The sequence below is a fragment of the Kogia breviceps genome, chromosome 6 (genome assembly GCF_026419965.1).
Source record: "Kogia breviceps isolate mKogBre1 chromosome 6, mKogBre1 haplotype 1, whole genome shotgun sequence".
In the NCBI taxonomy this organism is placed as follows: domain Eukaryota; kingdom Metazoa; phylum Chordata; class Mammalia; order Artiodactyla; family Physeteridae; genus Kogia; species Kogia breviceps.
This window is the reverse complement of record NC_081315.1, coordinates 66,290,614-66,311,779: the sequence shown is the minus strand read 5'-3', so window position 1 is coordinate 66,311,779 and position 21,166 is coordinate 66,290,614. Positions and strand designations below refer to the sequence as shown.

At 36.7% G+C, this 21,166-nt stretch overlaps 1 protein-coding gene and 1 long non-coding RNA gene across 8 annotated transcripts in view; one reads left to right on the top strand and one right to left on the bottom strand.

The window, feature by feature from the left end:
- ARHGAP24 (Rho GTPase activating protein 24) overlaps positions 1–21,166 on the bottom strand; it is a 771,354-nt gene that overhangs the window by 27,678 nt on the left and 722,510 nt on the right. The gene's annotated exons all lie outside the window — the stretch shown is intronic.
- The window catches only part of LOC136794366 (uncharacterized), a 135,540-nt gene continuing 115,252 nt past the window's right edge, over positions 879–21,166 (top strand). For both annotated transcript variants that reach the window (XR_010841044.1, XR_010841043.1), the window contains exon 1: positions 879–1,005. This is a non-coding gene — a long non-coding RNA (uncharacterized lncRNA). The remainder of the gene's footprint in view (positions 1,006–21,166) is intronic.

The window sequence follows — 21,166 nt, the reverse complement described above, 5'->3', positions numbered from 1 at the left end:
GGCAACCTGTTTTCAGATGCTAAAATGATGGAGGTGATCTGATAAGGCCTGTCTTTAATCAATTTTATTCTTTTCATAATTGCAGAAATGAATTTTTTCTCTTAAATTTCTGAACCGAAAGAACATAAAAATCATGTCTCTGGGACATCTTGAAAACTATTCAAGCACATTAACTTCTCAAGATTCTTTCCTAATTTTTTTGTTTAAAAGATACATAAAATAGTATCAATGGTAAAGCAAAAAAAAGACCCTAGTTTTTCTCTTTTCTGGCAAATTGCTATATTTCGTGCAATGCAAAACCCTTCTGTGTTTCTCTTGGTATGTCGTGAAGCACCTGACCCTTGAAGGCACAGTCATCAGCAGTAGCAAAACCGCAACCTGGGGCAGGATATGCAATGCAATCAAATATTACAATAAACGATTTCCATCTTTTTATTCCACTCTATCCAATCCACTCTAATCAAACCCAATCCATGACCGGGTCGTTGGGTTGTGTTGCCTTCAAATTCAATGACCATTTTGTTAAAGTTATAGAAAGACACAGAAAGGAATACAAAAATAAAATATAAAATAAGTATAATTTCAATATACAGTGTATGTCATATATAATTTTTATGACTATATAAATAGAATATACAAAAATATTTATGAATTAAATGCAATAAATTAATGAAACAATAATGATAAACAAGAAAGATTTATATAACAAGAAATCTGTTTTAGTGTTCCAATGACGGACTATTCATTACATTGCCTGTCCCCAAGCACAGTGTTTTTAACGTAGCTTGCCTGTTACTGTATTATTTTGCTTCTAATGAAGTTGAGCTGTAGTACTGAGGACGTTTGAGCACTAGATGGCACGATTGCAAAGTTAAACTAATTGAGATGGTGTGAAAATTGTGACGGATGAAAGGCTGCAGAATCTTTTTTCATCCACCGCAATTTTCTTAGCACCAAAGCTGCAGTAATGCTCCAAGAATAGAAATATTTGCGCTATAAATCAAGGTAAGAGATGTGGACTATGATGATTATTTTATTCCTTCTCTAAAGTGATACATTACATTAGTTTCTAGCATTATAAGTATATACCCATACACTGTTGGTTATATAAAAATGTTAAGGAAAAAATAACCGAATATATTTTCTTTTTTATTTCAATTAACAAAGGTCATTACATTTTGGGCTTAAAGGTTACAAATTAAAAATTTTTGACTCTTTCTGAGGGGCTTTACTAAACTTAGGTTATTTTGTAGAAATAGAGGCTTTTCCATTTTCCTAGCATTCTCATTTTGGGCTTTGTCCTTTCCCACCAAATGGAAGAAAGCAATCATTTCTGGGAAGACTTGAACGTTTGCCAGTTCCGGTTCACCTAAAGAGGCTCACAGTACATCCGCCCCAATTGCCAGCATGCTATTCACTGAAAGGGGAAATCTGATGTTTCTCTGAAAAATCTCTTTGTATATCCATTCTATAAAATAGCAACCTTCTGCATCTATGTCTACAGACTTGTATCTCTTACTGAAAACCCACTACTTTGCCTGATTAATATTTGCTTTAGTATGTACAGCCAATTAAGTAGATATCAATGTGATGTGTTAATTGCCCAAAGTACCTAGTGGGATGTGCTGTCTTTGCCTCAGAGAAATACATCATGTTTTTCAACAAAGTGAAGTGAAGTGACTATATTGTAGCAAAAGTTGATGTACAATGGAGAATTAAAATCCCTAAACTGGTTAATAATAATAATAATAATAATAATAATGACAACACAATAGCAGCAGCACACATCTACACACATCTCTCCCTGACTCAGGCCCTCACAGTGTCCAGTGAGTAGGTCCTGTTATTAACTCCATTTGGGTACACGAACAGGAAACTGCACTGAACATGACTTGGGGCTAATTGCTGAGATATGAGAGGTTTTAAAATCACACTCATTTGGTAGAAATTCAAAACTACTTGCTAATATAAATTCATTATCCAGAACTCAGGTCTCCTTCACCCACCTGGTGGTAGAATCTCTTTTCAGAAATTAAGATAAATAATCATGTACATCCTATCCAATGATAGCAAAGAGGTAGAGACAGGCCCAGGAATCCTGAGTAAAAGAGCTATCAGGCCAGAAGATATTCTGTAGCATATGTCCCTTAATTGATCAACATATGAGATTTGTTTTCACCTTAAAGTGTACTTGGACTTTACTTCTGGATCCTGTAGTGCTTTTTAATCAAACCTGAATTCCATGAGACTTTCTATAATTGACTTAGTTTTATATTCTTGAGGGTCTTCCTTTGGTCATTCTGGGATTGTTCTATCATTCACTCACCAAAGAGTTGCTGAACACCTACAGCGTTGTATATACCTCACGCCACATGCTAGGTGAGACAGAAATGAACAACATAGATCTTTTTTGTTCTCCTTGGGCTTATATCTCTAACCCATCACCATCAACATGTTTCCATCCCATGCCTCATTTGTTTGACTCCTTAAACATTTTCTGTATTTTTTATCTGCTAAGTCCCTGCCAGGTGTGTGATCTTAAGAATCTTTTTATACTTCCCAGAAATTGCTTGCCTATTTATAATCTATGTACAATATTGGCCCCTTATTAATCCTAACAGGGATAAAGGAGTCTGACAACAATCTGTGTTGCTCATCCACTAACCATACTCTTGCCTTCCCTGAAAAACAGACTCACACACACAGATAAGTAAAATGCTACAGTAATTCCAAGTATAATAGTAGACAGACAAAAACCTTAGAACTTTTAAGCCTCAAAAATAGAAATGGGAATTTTTCACTCGGGATACTCTGCACAGGACACAACATAATCCATTGATTGAAGTGAAGAGAATGAATTTCCAGGCACCCCACAGGGAGTTATTAAAGATATTGGGAAGTTCTTTGCAACACATGCAATGAGATGACCTAAAATTTGCTTGGAACTAAGAAAAAATAATGTCATATCTGTCAAACCCCGGGAATAACATATATGAGACTGAAAACATTCAGCAGCATTACCAAGATGAAGCCTGCCACCACACTGTCTTAAACAACATGTAGTTCTGTGCACCAAATTCACCAAGACATAGAAAAGCAAATCCACAGACCATGATGTCACAAAGAAAGAAAACTACAGGCCAATATCACTGATGAACACAGATGCAAAAATCCTCAACAAAATACTAGCAAACAGAATCCAACAGCACATTAAAAACATCCTACACCATGATCAAGTGGGGTTTATTCCAGGAATGCAAGGATTCTTCAATATACGCAAATCAATCAATGTGATACACCATATCAACAAACTGAAGGAGAAAAACCATATGATCATCTCAATAGATGCAGAGAAAGCTTTTGACAAAATCCAACACCCATTTACGATAAAAACCCTGCAGAAAGTAGGCATAGAGGGAACTTTCCTCAACATAATAAAGGCCATATATGACAAACCCACAGCCAGCATTGTTCTCAATGGTGAAAAACGGAAACCATTTCCACTAAGATCAGGAAAAAGACAAGGTTGCCCACACTCACCACTCTTATTCAACATAGTTTTGGAAGTTCTAGCCACAGCAATCAGAGAAGAAAAAGAAATAAAAGGAATCCAAATCAGAAAAGAAGAAGTAAAGCTGTCACTGTTTGCAGATGACATGATACTATACATAGAGAATCCTAAGGATGCTACCAGAAAACTACTAGAGCTAAGCAATGAATTTGGTAAAGTAGCAGAATACAAAATTAATGCACAGAAATCTCTGGCATTCTTATACACTAATGATGAAAAATCTGAGAGTGAAATTAAGAAAACACTCCCATTTACCAATGCAGCAAAAAGAATAAAATATCTAGGAATAAACCTACCTAAGGAAACAAAAGAGCTGTATGCAGAAAACTATAAGACACTGATGAAAGAAATTAAAGATGATACAAATAGGTGGAGAAATATACCATGTTCTTGGATTGCGAGAATCAACATTGTGAAAATGACTCTACTACCCAAAGCAATCTACAGATTCAATGCAATCCTTATCAAATTACCACTGGCATTTTTTACAGAACTAGAACAAAAAATTTCACAATTTGTATGGAAACAGAAAAGACCCTGAATAGCCAAAGCAATCTTGAGAACGAAAAATGGAGCTGGAGGAATCAGGTTCCCTGACTTTAGACTATACTACAAGGCTACAGTAATCAAGACAGTATGGTACTGGCACAAAAACAGAAATATAGATCAATGGAACAGGATAGAAAACCCAGAGATAAACCCACACACATATGGTCACCTTATCTTTGATAAAGGAGGGAAGGATATACAGTGGAGAAAAGACAGCCTCTTCAATACGTGGTGCTGGGAAAACTGGACAGCTACATGTAAAAGTTTGAAATTAGAACACTCCCTAACACCACACACAAAAATAAACTCAAAATGGGTTAAAGACCTAAATGTAAGGCCAGACACTTTCAAACTCTTAGAGGAAAACATAGGCAGAACACTCTATGATATAAATCACCGCAAGATCCTTTTTGACCCATCTCCTAGAGAAATGGAAATAAAAACAAAAATAAACAAATGAGACCTAATGAAACTTAAAAGCTTTTGCACAGCAAAGGATACCATAAACAAAACCAAGACACCTCTCAGAATGGGAGAAAATATTTGCAAATGAAGCAACTGACAAAGGATTAATCTCCAAAATTTATAAGCAACTTATGCAGCTCAATAACAAAAAAACAAACAACCCAATCCAAAAATGGGCAGAAGAACTAAATAGACATTTCTCCAAAGAAGATATACAGATTGACAACAAACACATGAAAGAATGCTCAACATCATTAATCATTAGAGAAATGCAAATCAAAACTACAATGAGATATCATCTCACATCGGTCAGATTGGCCATCATCAAAAACTCTAGAAACAATACATGCTGGAGAGGGTGTGGAGAAAAGGAACACTCTTGCACTGCTGGTAGGAATGTAAATTGATACAGCCACTATGGAGAACAGTATGGAGGTTCCTTAAAAAACTACAAATAGAACTACCATACGACCCAGTAATCCCACTACTGGGCATATACCCTGAGAAAACCATAATTCAAAAAGTCATGTACCAAAATGTTCATTGCGGCTCTATTTACGATAGCCAGGACATGTAAGCAACCTAAGTGTCCATCAAGTGATGAATGGATAAAGAAGATGTGGCACATATATACAATGGAATATTACTCAGCCATAAAAAGAAATGAAACTGAGTTATTTGTAATGAGGCAGATAGACCTGGAGTCTGTCATACAGAGTGAAGTAAGTCAGAAGGAGAAAAACAAATACCGTATGCTAACACATATATATGGAATCTAAGAAAAAAAATGTCATGAAGAGATTAGTGATAGGATGGGAATAAAATACAGACCTACTAGAGCATGGACTTGAGGATATGGGGAGGGTGAAGGGTGAGCTGTGACCAACTGAGAGAGTGGCATGGACATATATACACTACCAAATGTAAATTAGATAGCTGGTGGGAAGCTGCCGCATAGCACAGGGAGATCAGCTCAGTGCTTTGTGACCACCTAGAGGGTGGGATAAGGAGGGTGGGAGGGAGGGTGATGCAAGAGGGAATCGATATGGGAACATATGCATATGTATAACTGATTCATTTTGTTGTAAAGGAGAAACTAACACACTATTGTAAAACAGTTATACTCCAATGAAGATGTTAAAAAAAAAAAGGAAAGCAAATCCAAAGGCAGTAGGCAGTTCCAAACTAAACTAAACATTTACAAGAAAAGTCTGGTTCTGTTCTAACTTATTTTTTATATATCTGTCAAAAATGGTACACTTTTTGGCAGTAAAATTTGAATCTGGTTAAACTGTCATGGCTCACTGTAGTTATGTAAGTGTCACTGCTGAATTATATACAAGACAAAAGGGCAGTTTTATCTGTCTGGACTACACTGAATTAGTGCTTGTCTCAAAGAAGCCTCCTGGTTTAAAAGCAATGATGGCAGAGAAGGGCAAGACGACCCTTACTATGGAATGAATTGTTGTCTCCCCCAAATTCATATGTTGAAGGCTCAGCCTCCAATGTGATGTGATGGTATTTGGAGATGAAACCTCTGGGAGGTAATTAGGGTTAGATGAAGTCATCAGGGTGGGACACTGGTTTGATGGGATTAGTGCCCTTATAATAAAAGACACCAGTAAGCTTGCTCCCTACTGCCTTGCTCCCATGCACATGCAAGAGGAAAGGCCATGTGAGCACAGGGTAAGAAGGCAGCCATCTACAAGTCAAGAAGAGGGCCTTTACCAGAACCCAACCATGCTGGCACCCTGGTGTCAGGCTTTCAGAGTCCAGAGCTGTGAGAAAAATAAATTTCTATTGTTTAAGCCACCCAGTCTGTGGTGTTTTGTTACAGCAGATGCACCAAATCTGTATCTCGTGAGCTTACCTATAAAACCATGCCAGAGTACTAGGTAATGAGATGTCATCAGAAAGATAGAAACATGCTTTCAGATAATGTAGATTTATGGAAATATTGTCAGATTGACCAATGTGACATAGAAGAAAGTGATTCTCAACCTTGGTTGCACACAGGAGTCACCTGGAAAGTTTTTCAAAATACTGATGATTGGGTCCTGTATATTCTGATATAATTGGTCTGGGTGAAGCCTGGACATTGACATTTTTTTAAAGCTCCTCAGTTTTCACATGTTGCCAAGTCAAGGGATATTAATATAGAACATGTATTTGAGATGGAAAACTTCCAAACAAGGAGGCAGTTCTAATGTGTAATGGTCACAAGTTTAAATCTGGCTACTCTATCATCCATTGGCACTGACTAGTTACATACTTATCTCTCCAGTGTTCATGATGGAAGAGGTGGGAGATGTTGTTCATGCTTAAACCAAACTGTTACATTGACATTTTCTTTCCTACTTCTAGGATTACTTATATGTATGTAATTACTTATGTGTATATAGACTTCCCCTTTAAAATGCTAGCTAATCACATAAAAAGAATATTTGACTGTTTTATATACAATGCAACATACCATACACACACATACACCCCTATATGTGTATAAGACACTCAAAGTAACAAATAGAATGCCCTGTTGTGTAGCTGAAGGAAGAGATTCCTGTGAGCAGTCTGAGTTTGGTGATTCTACATCATAGATCCCTCAAATAGAAAGTAACTACAGCCCCAAACTGAAAAAAAATTCATGGATATTCATCCATTTGCTATTTCTGACAAATATTTCCCCTGGGTAAGTCTCTCATTTCATTGTTTATTTTGATCACCTCACTCACCTTCTCCTAGTCAGCTCCCAAGCTTTTCTTCCTCTGCTGGCTTCAAAGTATTATTCTCCTTGACTCTGTGTACATACCCTAGCTAAATCCCTAAGTTCAACGATCACTTTTCTACAATAATTACAAAGTATACATCTCCAAACCAGACCTTTCCACTGAATTCTTAGATGTTCCATACACTCTCTGAACTCCATACAAACAAAGCTGGACAACAACAAAAACCTTGCAATACAATTATTCCTCCTTTACCATTTTCTCAACCGTGAATGGCATCACCATACACAGAAACAAAAAAGAAACCTAGAAGTCAACCTAAATTTTTCTTTTTATGAGATTCTAAATCTAACAGTGACTAGTGATTCTCAGACTAAGCTGCACATTGGAATCACCTGGAACGTTTGTAAAATACCAATGACTGGATCCTACATATTCTCATGTCATACCTCATGAATCTGTTCCCTCCTCAGCAGTCTCATTGACACTGCTCAGGTTCAAGTTATCACTCATCTCCATTAATATAACAGCATATTCATTGGCCTTTCTGCTACAAGCCTGCCTTCCCACCCTAGGCCCCTGAACATACACATCCAGGTGGTAATCACTTGTACCAAATAAATATAAATGACAAGTAAAATGCCTTGTATAGCTTTTGAATACTACATATGAATATAAAGGGCAAATGTTTAAGCATATACAGATAAATATACATTACAAAGAAACATATATACTTATTTTATAGGTTAGTCATTAGAGGTGACATCAGTTAGTTTGGATTCGTGTTTGAGAGCATTGATTCACTTTATAAATAGCCACACTCTAATATCTCTAAGTAAATTAAAAATTTAGGGCTTCCCTGGTGACGCAGTGGTTGAGAATCTGCCTGCCAATGCAGGGGACACGGGTTCGAGCCCTGGTCTGGGAAGATCCCACATGCCACGGAGCAACTAGGCCTGTGAGCCACAACTACTGAGCCTGCGCATCTGGAGCTTGTGCTGCGTAACAAGAGAGGCCGTGACAGTGAGAGGCCCATGCACCGTGATGAAGAGTGGTCCCCACTCGCCACAACTAGAGAAAGCCCTCGCACAGAAATGAAGACCCAACACAGCCAAAAATAATAAATAAATAAATTAATTAATTTAAAAAATTTAGACTGAAGAATAAAAATAAAATCTGACTTTTTCCATCATAGAACCAAGGTGAGTTCATCGGAGTGGAAAGGCTAATGAGATTGAGGCATTTAAAAGACTCGATGTAGAACATTCAGACAAGTTTCCTTACAGTAACATTACATCAGTATAACTATTTTAACAGGCTACCTTGTACATACATAAGCATTCAATTCCAATGAGAACAACACAAAAAAACCTAACTAAAACCTTAAGATGCAAATAGTAGATAAGTTCTGGAGATCTAACACAGCATAGTGAATATAGTCAACAATACTGCATTATAAATGTCAAATTTGCTAAGAGACTAGATCTTAATTGTTCTCACTACAGAAAAGCAATTATAATTATGTGACCTGATAGAGGTGCTAGGCAACATGCCAATCATATTGCAACATATAAACATATTGAACCAACACACTGTACACCTTAAACTTACACAGTGTTATATGTCAATTATATCTCAAAAAATTATATTAATTACAGAAATATGTTGTCAGTTACAAAATTAATGAACATGACTATTAAGATGAGTTCACAATGGCCCTGGTGACTTGGGATCCAACGTTCAATGTTATATCCAAATTCAACTTAGAAGTAACATTAAAACACACATGTTGCATTCTTCTACTATAAATGACATTAATACTGTCCAAGCTCTTAAGACCCATGTTACAAAAAAAAATTTTTCACATAGAAAATAAATCTGAGGTCAAGGAGCCACAAAAATTTCCTTATTAAACTAAGACCCTATTCATACTGATAATGTATATAATTGCTTAGAATATGTATTGATCTAAGGAATTACTTGAAAGTGATGAATGATAAAGAGATTAGAGATAGCCTGTTTGCAAACTGGAGAGATTCTATTGTAAGTGTGCTTGTATCCACATACTATATATACATATATACACATACTACACACACACACACACACACACACACACACACAGGTACTACATACATATATATATATATATATATAATTCTTTGTAGAATTTTTGTAAACATATCCAGTTGGTTTCATGGTATGAAGAAAATGAATCAAGGCTCTCCTTGATTGTGCATGTTGGACTTTGTTCTCTCTCAGTGCCAGTAGAACTTTACTGAATTTATTCATAATTGTCTCAGGAGAAAGCTCAAGCCTTTGAGATTCTGGAGAGTATCTATAGTTGTTAATGGAAGAAGTAGTTAATTTGCTCATGATTTTTAATAAACATAGGCATTCCTAATCTAGGTTGAGAGTCACGATGGAATAATATCCATTTCATTAACACTTTCTCTGGCTATTCTGTGAAACATAAATTCCTAAATTCACGAAGTGTAAAATATATGCCAGGAATTGAATAAATGATTAAAAAATTAGAAGATTGTTGTCAATTCAGATGACCTATTTTCAGGTGGATATAAAGAAACTACTCATAGTAAGAGACACAAGAAAACTCATTTATAGAAAATTTTAAATCACAATGAACAAATAGCACTTACTATTCATTGGATTATGTGACTATAATTTGAGAGAGGTGGATTAGGACACTTCTTGCCCACCTCACATTTCCCCCAGAAATGGCTCAGAAATAAAGACAACTGGAAGGAATAATATACATTCTCTAAGTACACTGTGATTATGCAATTATCTAATGAGATGTAAATGATGATCTTCCACATTTCTTGCTTAAATGGGATATGCTGTCTTTCCTAACATTTGACTCCTGATGTACAGATGCAGAGGATTCTTTCACAGAGGTTTTACATGGCTCTATTAGTTTTCATGTCTTTACATTAGTAATTGTACGTACCAGAGACTTTATCACATAACCCTTGCTTGCTTCAATTGTACCCTGGACTTAAAACGTTATGGGTTGTAATTTCAGTTTCATATGATCTTCAAAATCTTGGCAAACAATGAAATTGGCTTAGCTAAAATAGAGAAGTTACAGCTGTATTGAGTTACTTTACAATTTTATGGTGTCTGCCTACATATTTTTCCCTTTACTAAACTCTGCAGATGGATTTTCAGGAGAAACAAAGGAAATGTCATCATCATAATGCATTCAACAATTTAATTTTTTTTTCTGAGAGATTTCAGATTATGCAACCAAGAATGTCCCAGAGAATCATTATTGATGTTCTGATGCTGATGGGGTATATTTATGGAAAAAAAAATATTTTTAAATTTCCCCAACAGCATTTAAAATCCATGTACATAATCTAATATTTCCAATTTTAAATAAAAATAAAACAGAGCTAAATATCACCGGTAATTTTTCTAGTTACTGAAAACTAAAAGCAAAGTTTCCTTAATATAACTTTTTTTTTCTTATTAATGTGTCTTTAACGCTTACTCTTTTGCATGTTGCTCTTTTCCTTTCGTAACCATCACAAGACTGGAAAATTTTGATTATCTGATTCTAGGATAAACAATAAAGGATGCAAACATTCTTTTCCAGAATACTTTTTTTCTTCTAATAAAGTCAATAAGGCAGGAAACAAAATCTTTGTGCCTTATAAAGCAGCGGTCCCTAACTTTTTTGGCACCAGGGACCAGGTTTGTGGAAGACAATTTTTCCACGGATGGGGGCGGGGGAGGGAGAATGGTTCAAGCGGTGATGCAAGGCGATAGGGAGCAACGGGGAGCGGCAGATGAAGCTTCTCTCTGCTGCCGCTCACCTCCTGCTGTGCGGCCCGGTTCCTAACAGGAACCGTACAGGTCCATGGCCCGGGAGCTGGGGACCCCTGTTCTAAAGGAGATGAATAAACAAATGCCTAATTTTACACTGTTGAATCTGTAACTCATGGTGTTAGAGGGAACTTAAAAGGGTTTTCTGGCATATCCAAGTGAATCTACAAAATCAACACCCAAACTGTTCAAGTCCACGCAGAACATGTTCCTCCTCTGAACACTTCAAACAGTCTTTTATTACAACACAAAAGCATTCTCCACATAAGAGCTAAAATGATACCATTCCAGTTTATTAATTTGTGTATATATATATACATATTGGGGGAAAGACTAAAAAGATTTAAAAGAATCCAATTATGTATTTATTGTGAAACTCCTACTAATAAATGCTGTCACGCTCTTTGTTGGAAAGGATACTTTGCTACCATGTATACAGATATATATTATATTAGTGCTATTGTCTACTAGGACTATAGTTAAGAGATGTCAGTGTAAGCGGGAAGAAGAGAGACAAACAAATTGTATTGAGCAGAAGTTAGGGGGTTTGTTTTTATTTTTTGTTGTTGTTTTGTTATAAATCAAAATCTAGTTCACTTTGGACGTATAATGCCTCCATATTCATGGAGAATTTCTGGAATACAAAACAAACAAAGGTACTGGTTTTAATTTAGATTTGTGGCTTTTATGAAATTGTGTTCCCATTCATAAGATTATGACTCCATATTAACATCGGCAGGCGTTTTGCTTGAGTTGACAAAAATGATATTTTAACAGAATTTTAGAAGTTGTTTTGAAACATGACAATTTTCAAATTTCCTGAATTCTAATCTATGAAAATAAGAACATGAGTTGTCTACTTATTGAGATAGCAGAAATATTTGCACTCTTTTACCCAACAAATATATTCAAAATATACTCCTTGTATCCATTTATTCAACAAAGATTTATTGAATGCCTACATTGTGTTAGACACTGTTCTAGGTGCTAGGGATAAAAAAGGTGATCAAGAGTCAAAATTCTCTACTTTCTTTGAGTTCATATTGTAGTCATACATGTAGAATTTTACTTTATAAATACAGAGTTTTTTTGTTTTGTTTTGTGGTACGCAGGCCTTTCACTGTTGTGGCCTCTCCCGTTGCGGAGCACAGGCTCCGGACGCGCAGGCTCAGCTGCCATGGCTCACGGGCCCAGCCGCTCCGCGGCATGTGGGATCCTCCCGGACCGGGGCACAAACCCAGATCCCCTGCATCGGCAGGCGGACTCTCAACCACTGCGCCACCAGGGAATCCCCAATACAGAGTTTTAAATGAATATCCACAGTGAGATCCTCATGAGTATGCATATGCATACTCTCATGATATCACTGATGTTTATCTCAATTCCCAGAACACTATTTTGATTCTTTAGCAATTTTTTAACCATTTCTTTAAAATAAATTATCAAGATAACCAGAAAAATCAAACATTTAAAAACCATATGCCTTCTAAAGTGTATACATGAATGGCTCATAAGCACATAAAAAGATACACAACATCAGTAGTCATTAAGGAAATGCAAACTAAAACAACAATGAGATACCTTTTCACATTCACCAGAATGGCTAGGATAAAAAATTGGAACACTCATACATTGCAGGTAGAAATATAAAATGTTGCAGCCACTTTGGGAAACAGTTTGGCAATTCCCCAAATGTTAAACATAAACCTAGCAATTCTACTTCTAGGTATACACCCAAGAGAAATGAAAACATGTCCACACAAAAACTTGTACATGCATGTTCACAGCAGCATTCTTCATAAAAGCTAGAAAACAGAAATTACTGAAATATCGACCAACTGATGAATGAATAAACATACTGTAGTATATCTACAAAATGAAATTCTATTCATTGGGGCTTCCCTGGTGGCGCAGTGGTTGAGAATCTGCCTGCTAATGCAGGGGACACGGGTTCGAGCCCTGGTCTGGGAAGATACCACATGCCGCAGAGCAACTAGGTCTGTGAGCCACAACTACTGAGCCTGCACGTCTGGAGCTTGTGCTCGGTGACAAGAGAGGCCACGATAGTGAGAGGCCCGTGCACTGCAATGAAGAGTGGCCCCCGCTTGCCGCAACTAGAGAAAGCCCTCGCACAGAAATGAAGACCCAACACAGCCATAAGTAAATAAATGAATAAATAAAATAAAACAAATTCTATTCATCAATGCAAAGCAACAAACTATTGATACATGCTATAACATGGACAAACCTCAAAAGCATTATGCTAAGAGAAAAAAACTGGATGCAAAAGACCATGTATTGAATAATTCTATTTATACAAAATGTCCAGAAAAGGGAAAATCTATAGAGACACAAAGTAAGTACATTAGTGGTTGCCTGGGGAGGAAGGGCTGCTGGGAATAACAGTAAATGGCATAAAAGATGCTATTTGGGTGATGAAAATGTGCTAAAAACCAATATATGGTAATGGTTGCATAACTAGGTAAATTTGTTAAAAATCATTGAATTGTATCCTTGAAATTGGCGAATTGCATGATACGTAAAATATGACTCAATAAATTTATTTCAGAAAATATATACCTTTAAGGGATGTAGTTTTACCGAACTCATGCAAGAATATTTACAATCTGACTTACAAGACACACAAAAACACACTTTCAGAACATAAAACATTATAGGTATCTTATTTCTTTCAGTAGGAATTGCAATGGAGATTTCAAAACAGAAATGAAGATATTCTGGATTAAAAACACTTAAGAGTTTATGGTTAAGCACTAGTTTCTGTATTTATGGGTTCAGGATATTACTTTTCCTTGTCATATAAAATGTTAAAACCATCATCACCAACATCATGATACTTACAGTGACAATAAATGTGCTAAGTGCCTTCACACTGTACCACTTACTCCTGGTGTTTTTGTTCCATTTTGTTTTATTTTAAAATTCATGAATACAACAACTCTGGGGGCATTAAGCATTATTTCCATTTTACATATGAGGAAACTAGGAATTTGGAGAAGTTAAGTAACTAGTCTCAGATTGTTAACATAGGTAGTAAATGGTATCTGCTTCTCATCAAAGCCTGAACTCTTATTCCTACATTGCTTCCTTGCAAATAAGTACACAAATGCCAATTGATAGATACGCCAAATACTGGGAAACTTCTTGGTTAACTATCTATTTTTCTTCATCATTCAATCAGGTTTCATTGGAAATGAACTTAAATTTATTCAAAGCTAAATTGAACGGAAGGTGTAATTCAGTTCCCCCACTTCACATGTACTGGCTTTTTAGATACATCACCAAGAGAGTAAGCACAGTGGAACATGACAGATTTCTAGCTAACAATCTGTCTTACATAAAATATTTAGTAAGTATCCATTTGGGTGAGTATTTTCCACATATGGAATATTTTCCCTTAAAGCTCATTAATTTTTCAGACCTTGGTATGTTTACAAAGGGGTTTCATGGAACCCTTGCAAGTTACACCCATGGATCAAATTAGATAAGAAGCCAAGCATTCCGGGAAGTCGGCCTGTCAGTGCTATCAAAGAGCAATCTGACTGTACTTCCCAAAGCGTGGGCTATTCCAAGTCAGGTGCCACACGGACAGGACACTAAGAGACAGTAAATTACACAGTCGGAACATTAGTCCATTCTCGACTGCCTTTCAGTTCTCCTGATTATAACAAGTAGGAAGTATCAGTTGGGGATGAGAGAGGTGTTCAAGTGGTCCTAGCATGTGCCAATCTCCACTTTCATCAAATAAACAGAGGTCCAAAGGGTCAGAGTCTTCCCAAAGTGCTGTATTCAGATGGCATTTAATACCCTCTTTGTGGCTACTGCATTTGTGCTATATTAACCTTTTATTTATGACAAGTGCTGATTTTCAACTAAAAAATGATATCAAGTTCCTTTTACAACAAAATTGATTTAAAAAACAGTGAATAAACTTAAAGAAAAAGTTCAATAACCAAGTACAGGTGTTATATGAATATGGCTAAAGTCAGGATGGTCCTATGTGAATGACGGACATTTGAGAAGTACTCTAAGACAATGGTTATCGATCTTGTCAAGCCATCATAATATCTAAGAACTGCATCAAAATATAGAAACTTTAAGAGTTACCACAGCTAAATAGCTGCCCAGGACTTTGGAGGGCTGGCCTTTTTCTGAACTTTTGAAAATCATTTCGGTTGCTAAAAACAGGTAGTCAGTTTCCCATCTACAAGTTCAGGGCTTGCCTTAGGCAAACTCCTGGGAGTCTGTTCTTTGCTTTTCCAACCCTTTACCTGTCCACATGCCCTCAAGCTAGTATTTTCTTTCTTCACTTTCTTCCATCAAACCTGACGAGTGGATCTTTATTCACAATATGATACAAAGGCTTTATACCTGTAGTGCATTACCAAACTCCCCAGTGTTTGAGTTTTCACATGGATCAAAACATAGGTGCAGGGACGTACTTTTCAGGCTGTTCTAAAATTTCAGACCTATTTTAGTAGATTTTTACACATAAACTGTACACCCCAGAAAGTAATTTATCTTTCACAGTAGGGTAGACCTGCTTAGCTTAGTCAGAAATAATATGTTGCTTTCATTAGTGCCATGAGGTTAAACTTTTTTCTCCATTTCATATATGAGAAAACTGAGGCACATCACTTCAAATGATCAGTTTCCCTTTAATCCACACTCTTGTAGCCCATAGTCTGGCTACTATTTCACAAGTTGTGGTTAGAGTACCATGTATATAAGAATTACCTAGGGTCAGATAGCCTCATCCCCCAGAGGGTAGACAGTAGAAGCGAGAAGAAATACAATCCTGCAGCCTGTGGAAAGAAAACCACATTCACAGAAAGATAAACAAAATGAAAAGGCAGAGGACTATGTACCAGATGAAGGAACAAGATAAAAGCCCAGAAAAACAACTAAATGAAATGGAGATAGGCAACCTTCCAGAAAAAGAATTCGGAATAATGATAGTGAATAATCCAGGATCTCAGGAAAAGAATGGAGGCAAAGATCCAGAAGATTCAAGAAATGTTTAACAAAGACCTAGAAGAATTAAAAAACAAACACCTAGAAGAATTAAAGAACAAACAAACAGAGGTGAACAACACAATAACTGAAATGTAAAATACACTAGAAGGAATCAAGCAGAATAACTGAGGCAGAAGAATGGGTAAGTGACCTGGAAGACACAATGGTAGAATTCACTGCCATGGAACAGAATAAAGAAAAAAGAATGAAAAGAAATGAAGACAGCCTAAGAGACTTCTGGGACTACATTAAATGTACCAACATTTGAATTACAGGAGTCCCAGAAGGAGAGAGAGAAAGGACTCGAGAAAATATATGAAGATATTATAGTCGAAAATTCCCTAACATGGGAAAGGAAATAGCCACCCAAGTCCAGGAAGTGCAGAGAGTACCAGGCAGGATAAACCCAAGGAGAAACACACAAAGACACATCACTGAGACACATAGTAATCAAATTGACAAAAATTAAAGGCAAAGATAAATTATTAAAGGCAACATGGGAAAAATGACAAATAACATACAAGGGAACTCCCATAAGGTTAACAGCTGATTTTTCAGCAGAAGTTCTACAAGCCAGAAGGGAGTGGCACAATATATTTAAAGTGATGAAAGGGAAGAACCTACAACCAAGATTACTCTACCCGACAAGGATCTCATTCAGATTCGACAGAGAAATCAAAAGCTTTAAAGACAAGCAAAAGCTAAGAGAATTCAGCACCACCAATCCAGCTCTACAACAAATGCTAAAGGAACTTCTCTAAGTGGGAACCACAAGAGAAGAAAAGGACCTACAAAAACAAACTGATAACAATTAAGAATATGGTAAGAGCTTCTCTGGTGGTGCAGTGGTTGAGAGTCCGCCTGCTGATGCAGGGGACACGGGTTCGTGCCCCGGTGCAGAGTGGCTGGGCCCGTGAGCCATGGCTGCTGAGCCTGTGCATCCGGAGCCTGTGCTCCACAACGGGGGAGGCCACAACAGTGAGAGGCTCACATACTGCAAAAAAAAAAAAAAAAAAAAAAAAGACAAGGAAGGACACTACATAATGATAAAAGGATCAATCCAAGAAGAAGATATAATGTTATAAATATATATGCACCCAACATAGGAGCACCTTAGTACATAAGGCAAATGCTAACTGCTATAAAAGAGGAAATTGACAGCAACAAAATAACAGTGGGGGACTTTAACACCTCACTTACACCAATGGACAGATCATCTAGACAGAAAATTAATAAGGAAACACAAGCTTCAAGTAACACAATAGATGAGAGAGATTTAATTGATGCTTATAGGACATTCCATCTCAAAACAGCAGATTACACTTTCTTCTCAAGCACACGTGGAATATTCTCCAGGATAGATCACATCTTGGGTCACAAATCAAGCCTTGGTAAATGTAAGAAAATTGAAATCACATCAAGCATCTTTTCCGAGCTCAACGCTATGAGATTAGAAATCAATTACAGGGAAAAAAACCCATAAAAAGCACAAACATGTGGAGACTAAACAATACGTTACTAAATAACCAAGAGATCACTGAAGAAATCAATGAGGAAGTCAAAAAGTACCTAGAGACAAATGACAACAAAATATGATGATCCAAAACCTACGGGATGCAGCAAAAGCAGTTCTAGAGGGAAGTTTATAGCAATACAATCCTACCTCAAGAAACAAGAAAAATCTCAAATAAACAATCTAACCTTACACCTAAAGGAACCAGAGAAAGAAGAACAAACAAAACCCAAAGGTAGTAGAGGGAAAGAGTCATAAAGATCAGAGCAGAAATAAATGAAATAGAAACAAAGAAAACAAGAGCAAAGATTAATAGAACTAAAAGCTGGTTCTTTGACAAGATAAACAAAGTTGATAAACCTTTAGCCAGACTCATCAAGAAAAAGATGGAGAGGACTCAAATCAATAAAATTAGAAAAGAAAAAGAAGTTACAATGGACACCGCAGAAATACAAAGCATCATAAGAGACTACTACAAGCAACTCTATACCATTAAAATGGACAACCTGGAAGAAATGGACAAATTCTTAGAAAGATATAACTTTCCAAGACTGAAACAGGAAGAAATAGAAAATATGAACAGACCAATCACAAACACTGAAATGGAAACTGTGATTAAAAATATTTCAACAAACAGGGGCTTCCCTGGTGGTGCAGTGGTTGAGAGCCCCCTGCCGATGCAGGGGATATGGGTTCATGCCCCGGTCCGGGAAGATACCACATGCTGTGGAGCAGCTAGGCCCGTGAGCCATGGCCGCTGAGCCTGCGTGTCCAGAGCCTGTGCTCCGCAACGGGAGAGGCCACAACAGTGAGAGGCCCACGTACCACAAAAAAAAAAAAAAAAAAAAAAAAAATCTTCCAACAAACAAAAACCCAGGACCAGATGGCTTCATAGGTGAATTCTACAAAACATTTAGAGAAGAGCTAACACCCATCCTTCTCAACATCTTACAAGAAATTGCAGAGGAAGGAACACTTCCAAACTCATTCTACAAGGCCACCATCACCCTGATACCAAAACCAGATAAAGATACTACAAAAAAAGAAAATTACAGACCAATATCACTGATGAATTTAGATGCAAAAATCCTCAACAAAATACTAGCAAACAGAATCCAACAACACATTAAAAGGATCATACACCATGATCAAGTGGGATTTATCCCAGGGATGCAAGGATTGTCCAATATATGCAAATCAGTCAATGTGATACATCATATTAACAAATTAAGGAATAAAAACCATACGATCATCTCAGTAGATTCAGAAAAAGCTTTTGACAAAATTCAACACCCACTTATGATAAAAGCTGTCCAGAAAGTAGGCATAGAGGGAACTACCTCAACATAATAAAGCCCATATACGACAAACCCACAGCAAACATCATTCTCAATGGTGAAAAACTGAAAGCATTTCCTCTAAGTTCAGGAACAAGACAAGGTTGTTCACTCTTGTCACTGTTATTCAACATAGTTTTCGAAGTCCTAGCCATGGCAATCAGAGAAGAAAAAGAAATAAAAGGAATACAAATGGGAAAAGAAAAGGTAAAACTGTCTCTGTTTGCAGACGACATGATACTCTACATAGAGAATCCTAAAGATGCTACCAGAAAACTACTAGAGCTAATCAATGAATTTGGTAAAATTGCAGGATACAAAATTAATGCACAGAAATCTCTTGCATTCCTATACACTAACAATGAAAGATCAGAAAGAGAAATTAAGGAAACAATCCCATTCACCATTGCAATGAAAAGAATAAAATACCTAGGAATAAACCTACCTAAGGAGGTAAAAGACCTGTACTCAGAAAACTATAAGAACTGATGAAAGAAATCAAAGATGACACAAACATATGGAGAGATAGACCATGTTATTGGACTGGAAGAATCAATATTGTGAAAATGACTGACTATACTACCCAGACCAATCTACAGATTCAATGCAATCCCTATCAAATTACCAATGGCATTTTTTACAGAACTAGAACAAAACAATCTTAAAATGTTTATGGAGACAGAAAAGACCCCGAATAGTCAAAGCGTTCTAGAAGGAAAAAAAAGGAGCTGGAGTAATCAGACTCCCTGACTTCAGACTACACTACAAAGCTACAGTAATCAAGACAATATGATACTGGCACAAAAACAGAAATATAGATCAATGGAACAGGAAAGAAAGCCCAGAGATAAACCCACGCATTTATGGTCACCTTATTTTTTTTATAAAGAAGGCAAGAATATACAACAGAGAAAAGACATCCTCTTCAATAAGTGGTGCTGGGAAAACTGGACAGCTACATGCAAAAGAATAAAGTTAGAACACTCCATAACACCATACACAAAAATAAACTCAAAATTGATTAAAGACCTAAATGTAAGACCTATAAAACTTAAAACTGTAGTTTTAAGTTTAAGACACTATTAAACTCTTAGAGGGAAACATAAGAAAAACACTCTGACATAAACCACAGCAAGATCTTTTCTGACCCACCTCCTAGAGTAATGAAAATAAAAAAAGAAATAAACAAATGGGACCTAATGAAACTTCAAAGCTGTTGCACAGCAAAGGAAACCATAAACAAGAGGAAAAGACTACCCTCAGAATGGGAGAAAATATTGGCAAATGAATCATTGGACAAAGGATTAATCTCCAAAATACTGAGCTCATGAAGCTCAATATTAAAAAAACAACCCAATCAAAAAATAGTCAGAAGACCTAAATAGATATTTCTCCCCAGAAGACATACAGATGGTCAAGAGGCACCTGAAAAGCTGCTCAACATCACTAATTATCAGAGAAATGCAAATCAAAATCACAATGAGGTATCAACTCACACCAGTTAGAATGGGCATCATCAAAAAATCTACAAACAACAAATGCTGGAGAGGGTGTGGAGAAAAGGGAAACTTCTTGCACTGTTGGTGGGAATGTAAACTGATACAGCCACTACGGAGAACAGTATGGAGGTTCCTTAAAATACTAAAAATAGAATTACCATATGATCCCACTACTGGGCATATACCCAGAGAAAACCATAATTCAAAAAGACACATGCACCCCACTGTTAATTGCAGCACTATTTACAATAGCCAGGTCATGGAAGCAACCTAAATGCCCATCGACAGATGAATGGATAAAGAAGATGTGGTACATATATACAATGGAATAGTACTCAGCCATAAAAGGGAATGAAATTGGGTCATTTGTAGAGATGTGGAATGGACCTAGAGACAGTCATACAAAGTGAAGTAAGTCAGAAAGAGAAAAATGAATATCATATATTAACGCATATATGTGGTATCTAGAAAAATGGTGCAGAAAAATGGTGCAAGGCAGAAATAGAGACACAGGTGTAAAGAACAAATGTATGGACACCAAAGGGGGAAAGTGGGGGGTTGGGAAGCGTGGCGGCGGTGGTGGAGGTGGTGGTGGTGGGATGAATTGGGAGATTGGG